Source organism: Podarcis pityusensis, assembly GCF_964106645.2.
Source record: "Podarcis pityusensis genome assembly, chromosome: 10".
NCBI classification, from domain to species: Eukaryota; Metazoa; Chordata; class Lepidosauria; order Squamata; family Lacertidae; genus Podarcis; species Podarcis pityusensis.
Window position 1 is genome coordinate 32,032,038 of NC_138035.1, and position 7,188 is coordinate 32,039,225.

Here is a 7,188-nt window from a genome sequence, read left to right on the forward strand (position 1 = left end):
TTTTTGGTTATTCTGGAGTGAGCTAAACCATGAGGATAGGTTTGGACAACATGTTCAGACAAGCCACGGCTTAGTTTGGGATTGCCAGTGCACCCTCCAGTACATCCTGTGGCACATACAAAAGGTCTTGTTAAAAAATCCTTTAAAAATCCACAATGAATGACAGACTCTTTGCTATTCCTGCTCCAATCCCTCTCCTACATGCCCCAACAGGAGCCATCAATCCCAACACAGATCATCACAGTATATCACTCTCCAAAAATTGTCCTTTTGTTCCAAATTTCACTTCCTGTGTTTTAATACTGATCCATAAATGTCTAGAAAGACTAGCCTGGCTGCAGACCCTAACAACTTTTTAGAAAGAACGAAGTAAAGAAAGCAATTCCCCACCCTACCCCGAGCAACTGGGACTTTTATAGTATTCCCACTCTCATCTTTTTTTAAAAAAAGAATGTAGGAATTGTCCAGTTTGCAAGGGATAACAGCTTTTTTAAGGAGTTATCTGAACAAAACATTCCACTAGCACAGAGAGTTGATTCTCTGGACGTCTTGTAAACAAGAGAATACTGCATTGCCATTAGACAACACATTAGACAATCCCTAACTTTAAGAGGGCATGCACTCAATTTCCACTGCAAGTGTTTTTACAGGAGGAAGGTACTGTATATGTACATCCTTACTTTGTAAAGGTATCAAATCTCTTCATTTCACACAGTTTAATCATATGAGAGTGGATCTTTACAAGAATTTTTACTAACCATGCTGTCATACAATGAAGATAAGCGGAATTTGAAACGTAAGCAAAAAAACAATTTTTGTAGAAGTAAAATTCTATAAAAAGCAGAAGCAAATTCCCAAAGATTAGTCCAAGTGCTCCCTGCAGAACTCCTCAAAAGTTAAAACCTGTAGCCTGCATGCTCACAGCCAGTAATCAGGAGAGAAGTCTTTCCCAGTCAAATTTACTTCATTAAAGAACCTAAGGTTTGGCAGCTATTTGCTTGAAATTCAGAGAAGTGATCTCATTGTTCAAACATTTGAATTTATGGGGGAGGAAATCTCCAAGTTGAAATACATACAACCTTTTTTATTTTTATTTTAAAAAAACCACCTCTGCATTCTTTTCCACTCCCCAGATCCTGGTACTGCTTGCACATTAACACTGTTTAACTAAAGGGAAGTTACCTGATTGAACTGCCATTAATATAATTTCTGGTTCCAGCAGAATCATACCAAATCCTTTTCTCAAGGGAAACTATCCATGAAATGAAAATACAGGAAGGATTGCAGATTCAGACTCATCCGAGACTTTCTTTCTAAAAGCAAATCCTTATAGACTGTCACTAAGAAGTGATATTTTTCTGTGCATTTCCAAGGTTATCCACTCTACCGGTACAATGCAAAATCAAGCTACAGAAACTCCAAAAGATCCGAGCCGCAGCAAGCAAGGATCCCTTAAGAACTCCCTTCTGTGAACAGCTTCCTTGCACAATCCCTCTTGTTTGAGAAAGGAAGAGGAGGTTGCATGTGAACTCTTAAATTCCCCAGAGGACTATACCAATGAGGGAGTTCTCTTCCAGGAATTAGTACACCCACATGACCCTCTAAACTGAGACATTCACATAGCTTGAAAATTGCAGCCCACAAGAAGTACAATAACTCTGACACATGTTGCATCCAACAATATTTACAGATGAGGCAATCAGGCTGAGAAATGCAGTAATGGATTTCACTCCCATTTTACCTGGTCATTATTTCTTGTCTCCAGGATGAAATTTATTTTAAGTTTATTACAATGGCTAATTTAAACATTTAGTATAAAATAAATATATTAAGGCAACTGCCTCCCCCCCCCCCCCATAGTTCTCCTAGACAAAGCAAGTTATGAACTTAGTAGGTTATAGTATAATACTAACTTTTTAAATGTGCTTTCTTTCTGGAGGAATTTATATCTCATGAATTTAATTTCTTGAAACCATGGATTGCTTTTTTTAAAACGACACAAAAACCAAAGAGACATTTGAAACATTTCTAGCATTATGAATGTGTCTCAGAATAGTCTGTGCTGTGCACAGCACTTAAAAGAATGCTCTATACTTTTTCAAATAGTGTAGTTGTGATTACTCGATTGCTTTTGTTCCAAGATTCCCCCTCTTCAAACTGACTCTAAAATGGGCTGTTACTCTTTGCTAAAGTTAAATACAGAAATAATTCTAGCATAAATGTAATTCTAAAGCTATTACTACCTTCAGAATTGGGGGGCACTAACCAGAACAAACCAAAGAGATCCTGGAATAAATTTGCTATCACACAAGCGACTGCTGCACAATGATACACAGTATCTTGAAAAGGAATTATTGACACTGCACTTACCGGTAACTATTTATATCACATTTTTAGTTTGTTGCACATTTCATAACATTTGCATTCACCCTTATACAAATCTAACTTGCAAGCTGATATTACACCCATTTTAAATATAACAAATTGAGGCCAAGAGGTTGCAACTGGATCAAAAGCTGGCACAAGCACAGAAGCACAGAGGCCAAGTTTCTCAGATACAAGGTTGAGTGCACCGGGACCAAAATAAGAGCCTCTTAATGGGTCTTCTTCTACACAGAGTGTGTATATTGTCATGGGAGAGCATGAAGCAAGTGTATTTTAACATAAATATAGATATCCGGAAGATACCTTATATTATTGTAGTATCACTTAATGAATCTAAAAGTCAATTAGGCATCAGTCAGATGAAGTATTATTTATTAAAAATTTGACCACTTAAAAATCTCTACAAAGTTTACATTAAAAATAAAAATAAAACATTCAACAAATTTTCCTTTGAAACAAGATCAACAGAAAATGCAACTGTATTTCACAAATAACGCTGAGCAGTGCACACACAAAAAGAGTATTATGCCATTACTGTCTTCCTCTCATGAATTATTCAAAGCGGGCATTCCACGTTGGTCATGGAATGATGAGCAGGAGCTTCTCAGATCTTAAAAGATTGGCTTTGGCTGCACCAGGGAGAGGCAGTCTGCTAGGCTATCCTTTCTCATGGTGGAAACCAAACAAATGCTACCACAGAAGAGCTGCATTTCCTTCCAGTTCTGAAATCAACATGCTCCAGTTGCCCATTTGTTTATTCAAATATACAAATTAAATTTTTCTCAAGTTCTTATGCTTCTATGTACCCAGTGCTTTTTTTCTGGGGGTACGCATACACCTAAACCTTTTGTGAATCTAAGTTTGGCCTCATTGAGGGGTAGTATTTCAATATGCATAGGAAAATGAGAGAACCCCTAAACATTTTTAAAGAAAAAAAGCACAGTATATACCTCTGGATAGACCTCCAAAACTTTGTCAAATGTATTCATTGTCATTCTACCAGCACATTGTTTCATTTGCATAATGTGTCTGGGAAAGGCTGCATGGGCACAAAAAATGCAGGGCAAAGCTATGATCTAATTTCCTTTGGTCTGAACTGAAATGAGAGAGAAAAAACTTGATTTAGATCTGTTGACTTTTGGTGGTGCTGTGGCACAATTATCTGATGATTCAAGCTGAATCAAGGCAACTTCATTATTTGTCAGGCTTCCACAAAGATCCTTGTGGGTTTTTCCAGCATTAAATGCATACTGTTCACATCTGCAAGCAATATTCATGGATCTCTTGAAAACGAATAGCCTGGGGATCAAAGGCTGAAAAAACTATTAGGTATACTAAACACTGACCCTGCACTAGCTATGACAAGTTCCAGTTCCAGAACAATATGTCCAGAATTTCACAGCATGTTTGAAAGAGCCCCAAACATTGTATAGCTGAGTGGAAACTCTCCATTACCTGAGGCATTAAGTTCATTTCATGAAGTGTCTCAAGACTGAAATTCCGTACATTCCCAACAGCTGAGTTTCTCCAGAATGGGCTCCTTTTCTACACAGTGAAAACTCCTAAGCTATGCATGTCAATGCAGATTAACAAGCTACTGCAAGTTCTACCCAGTCTCTTCTGATCAGTTATGTGACTAACAATGCACAATCTGGAGAGCCGAACAGCCAGGAATGTGAAAGAACCAACACAGACCCAGACTGATACTTTATGGCCTCAGGACATATGAAAGATTACAACTTCTGTTGACTAAGGCAATACAAGTGATGAAGCACAGGGAAATGGTGATGTGATCATTTGATTGCAAGTGAAAGCCAAAATTACGAAATAAAAAAATAGCATACAAGAATTATTTTTGAGAGCTGCATGAAAACATATTGCTACCAGGAAGCAAAACCGTTAAGGCTGCAGTCCAAACCAAGTCTACCTGAATTCAGCTGGATTAAAGCTCATTCATAGATGGCTTTCGACTTTGGTCCTGCCAAGTTATATAAATCAGAACCATTCTTTTATGTGTTAGAGAGGCTGCAAGGACAAAGGCACCTTATATCACTTATGGTGGACTTGTCCTAAGGTGGAAGGTTATTGGGCATTGATTTTTACACATATTAAATTGTACAACAATCCTTAACAGGTGACCCTCTGCTTGCTTTCCTTGCTAATGATCCCTGGCATAGAATTTGTCTTTTTCAAAGCTACTGCATACAGGTTTGACATCTTCATTGAGCTATACAGTACTGACATTCCTGGAGCACAGCTTTCTTTTAGTAACCAAATATATTTTTGCCAATTTTGTTTGTAACACAGAGTTTTAAAATTATATGGTGTTTATTCTCGTTAACATATTGTATGTTTCCAGTCTTGAGGTACTGAACTTACAGCAATATATGATCATACTAGGTAACTAAGAAAATGGAGTTCATACATATTTGTGGAGCCAAGATTGTTCTTCAATTTGCAGAACTACCAGGCACATCAACATTACAAGGAGAACCACATTACAGACAAATGCAAATGTAATCATTTCAGACTTTGAGGTTGAAATGTATGAATTTCCTAGTAAAAGATTGTGTAAATACATTTTTTTCTATAAAAACGTGTGCAATGTAAGGCACACTGAGGGTTAACCTCCTGGGAGGCTACTCAGCACATTAAGTAAACTCAATTCTGACTCAGCAGACTGTGTCTGGAGTTGAGAACAGAAGAATCCTTCAGAAGAATCCTTTACAACAATAACAGTTAACTTTTTCTGCCCCTTGTAATGACTACCTCATGCCACTGCTAGCATATCCTTTCCATTGCCCAGCATAAGAATTAGTCATACATTCAGCACCAGGTTTACTCCAGAGCCAATTTGATAAGGCTAGGAGTGTTTAAACAATGAACTGCAGCCCACTTACACTGCACTATCAAAGTTACAACTATGGTCAAAATGAGGAGGAAATGATCACACCTAGACAGCAAACATTCATGGCTAAACCTGTGTATGACGTGGCAAATTAAACATTTACCTGTACCTATGCTACTTTGCACATTCCGGTTAAGAATTCAATAGGGAATTGTAATATAAAAGCACTAATTATGCTAATTATATATTCCTAAATCTGTAAAGCCAAATGCTTTTTTTAAAAGTAGTATTACAGACAGCAGCTTTCATGCTAACTTTATAACTACATTTTATTTTTATCATACATCCCAAATTACCTGTTGTACAACTGAAGATGAAGACAGATGTAAACTTCGGATATATTATCAGGTCAGTTTTCCCCAAACCAATAATGGCACAGGTGGGCAAACTACAGCCCTCAGGAGCTCTATGTGGCCCATAAAATTCATTTCTAAAGTTACTGCAAAATTGCTCCAGATACTAGATTTCTAAAGATGTGCTTGTGAGATCACCTTCTGGGGTGGACCAACCCAATGGATCCCACCCTTGCAGGGGGAGTCAGTCACAGCCAAGCCAAATCTCACCAGATCATGATCCATTTATGAAAACCATGTGACACTCACCCCTTCAAACACTTGTTTACTTCCAATCTATTCTGTAGCAAAAACCAGATCTGCAAATACGCTGAGCCCATGATGTATTCAGACAGCCCACTCTATTCTAATGGCAAAGAAGTCCTGAGCCAGACTAGACAAGGCTGACCCAAGCTGGACATTCAAGTCCACCAGAACCCATTGTTCTTGTTCTCCAATACTACACCAAGACTGCCTCTACCAACTGAGAAAGGGAGGCAGCTGGGCAGCAAGTGGGTAAACACCCACAAGATCCCTATTTGTCTCTCTGACCCAACACCAGATACAAACCCTCACATCTGGCTGAGGTGGGTTGGTTCCTCTGTGAGGGAGAGGAATGGAATCCCTTGTCCCCAAACCCTTGAACCTATGCTGTTGCTGCACTGAGTACCAAGACAGGCAAGTAGAGCATGCCCACCCAAGACTGACCCCAGGTCAGTCACCTCCTCCACAATCATATTATGGTTGAGAAGTGTTTGATTTAGACTGACCAGATGTTCAGCAGCAGCAGCAAGTGAGAAGGCAAGTTGACATGGCTACTCAAGATCTGCTGACTGAATGGCAGCCCAGAGAGGGAAACAGCATGCAAATGATTCTTAGCTTTTCTCTTGGGATAACATGGTCCAGCCCTCACACTAAAGAACCCTAATAATATTTGGCTTTTCTATAGCGCTTTGAATACTCCACCACGGCAACAACCTTGCCTTCGCAATAACAAAGCTCAGTGTTAGTAGATCAGCTCTGTAGGTACTAATGGCACTGGGTTTTATATCCCCATCAGATATGGATCTCCAATTACACAACTGCACATCAAAACTACTTGGAGAACTGCCACCACATGCAATTTTATGTTCCCAGTCAGGTTACTTCCAATCCCAATCAACTGCAGCTTGCAGAAAACTGCTGAGTGTAATACATATTACTAGTTTAAGAACTACCCTCTACTGCCCATTGAATAATTTATACAATTTATAGGCAAATTTGACTGTGATTCTTTTGCAGTGGTAAGAATTTAAGCTGCACCACTTCCAAAACCTGTACAAAAACAGCCTGCTTCAATATTTGTAAGACTGTCAGGGACGAAGCACAAAGCATGAACTGTTACTGTTCCACTTACCATTCTTCCTCTCACTTAGTGGAGGAAGGTTAGGGTTCCGGCCAGGATGGAGACCTAGGGTCAGCTCAGGCTGCAGGGACAGCTCCTGCAGCTCATTGGCAACAGCTTCACTCTGGGGGCTTGGTGCCGCCGAAAGAGACACCAACACTGCTTCATCTTCATTCTCG

At 39.1% G+C, this 7,188-nt stretch overlaps 1 protein-coding gene across 2 annotated transcripts in view; it reads right to left on the bottom strand.

Moving 5' to 3' along the window:
• MRTFA (myocardin related transcription factor A) overlaps positions 1 to 7,090 on the bottom strand; it is a 63,134-nt gene extending 56,044 nt beyond the window's left edge. For both annotated transcript variants that reach the window (XM_080971363.1, XM_080971362.1), the window contains exon 1: positions 7,022 to 7,090. The gene's annotated coding sequence lies outside the window, so the exon portion shown is untranslated. The remainder of the gene's footprint in view (positions 1 to 7,021) is intronic.
• Between the last annotated feature and the right edge of the window lie 98 nt (positions 7,091 to 7,188).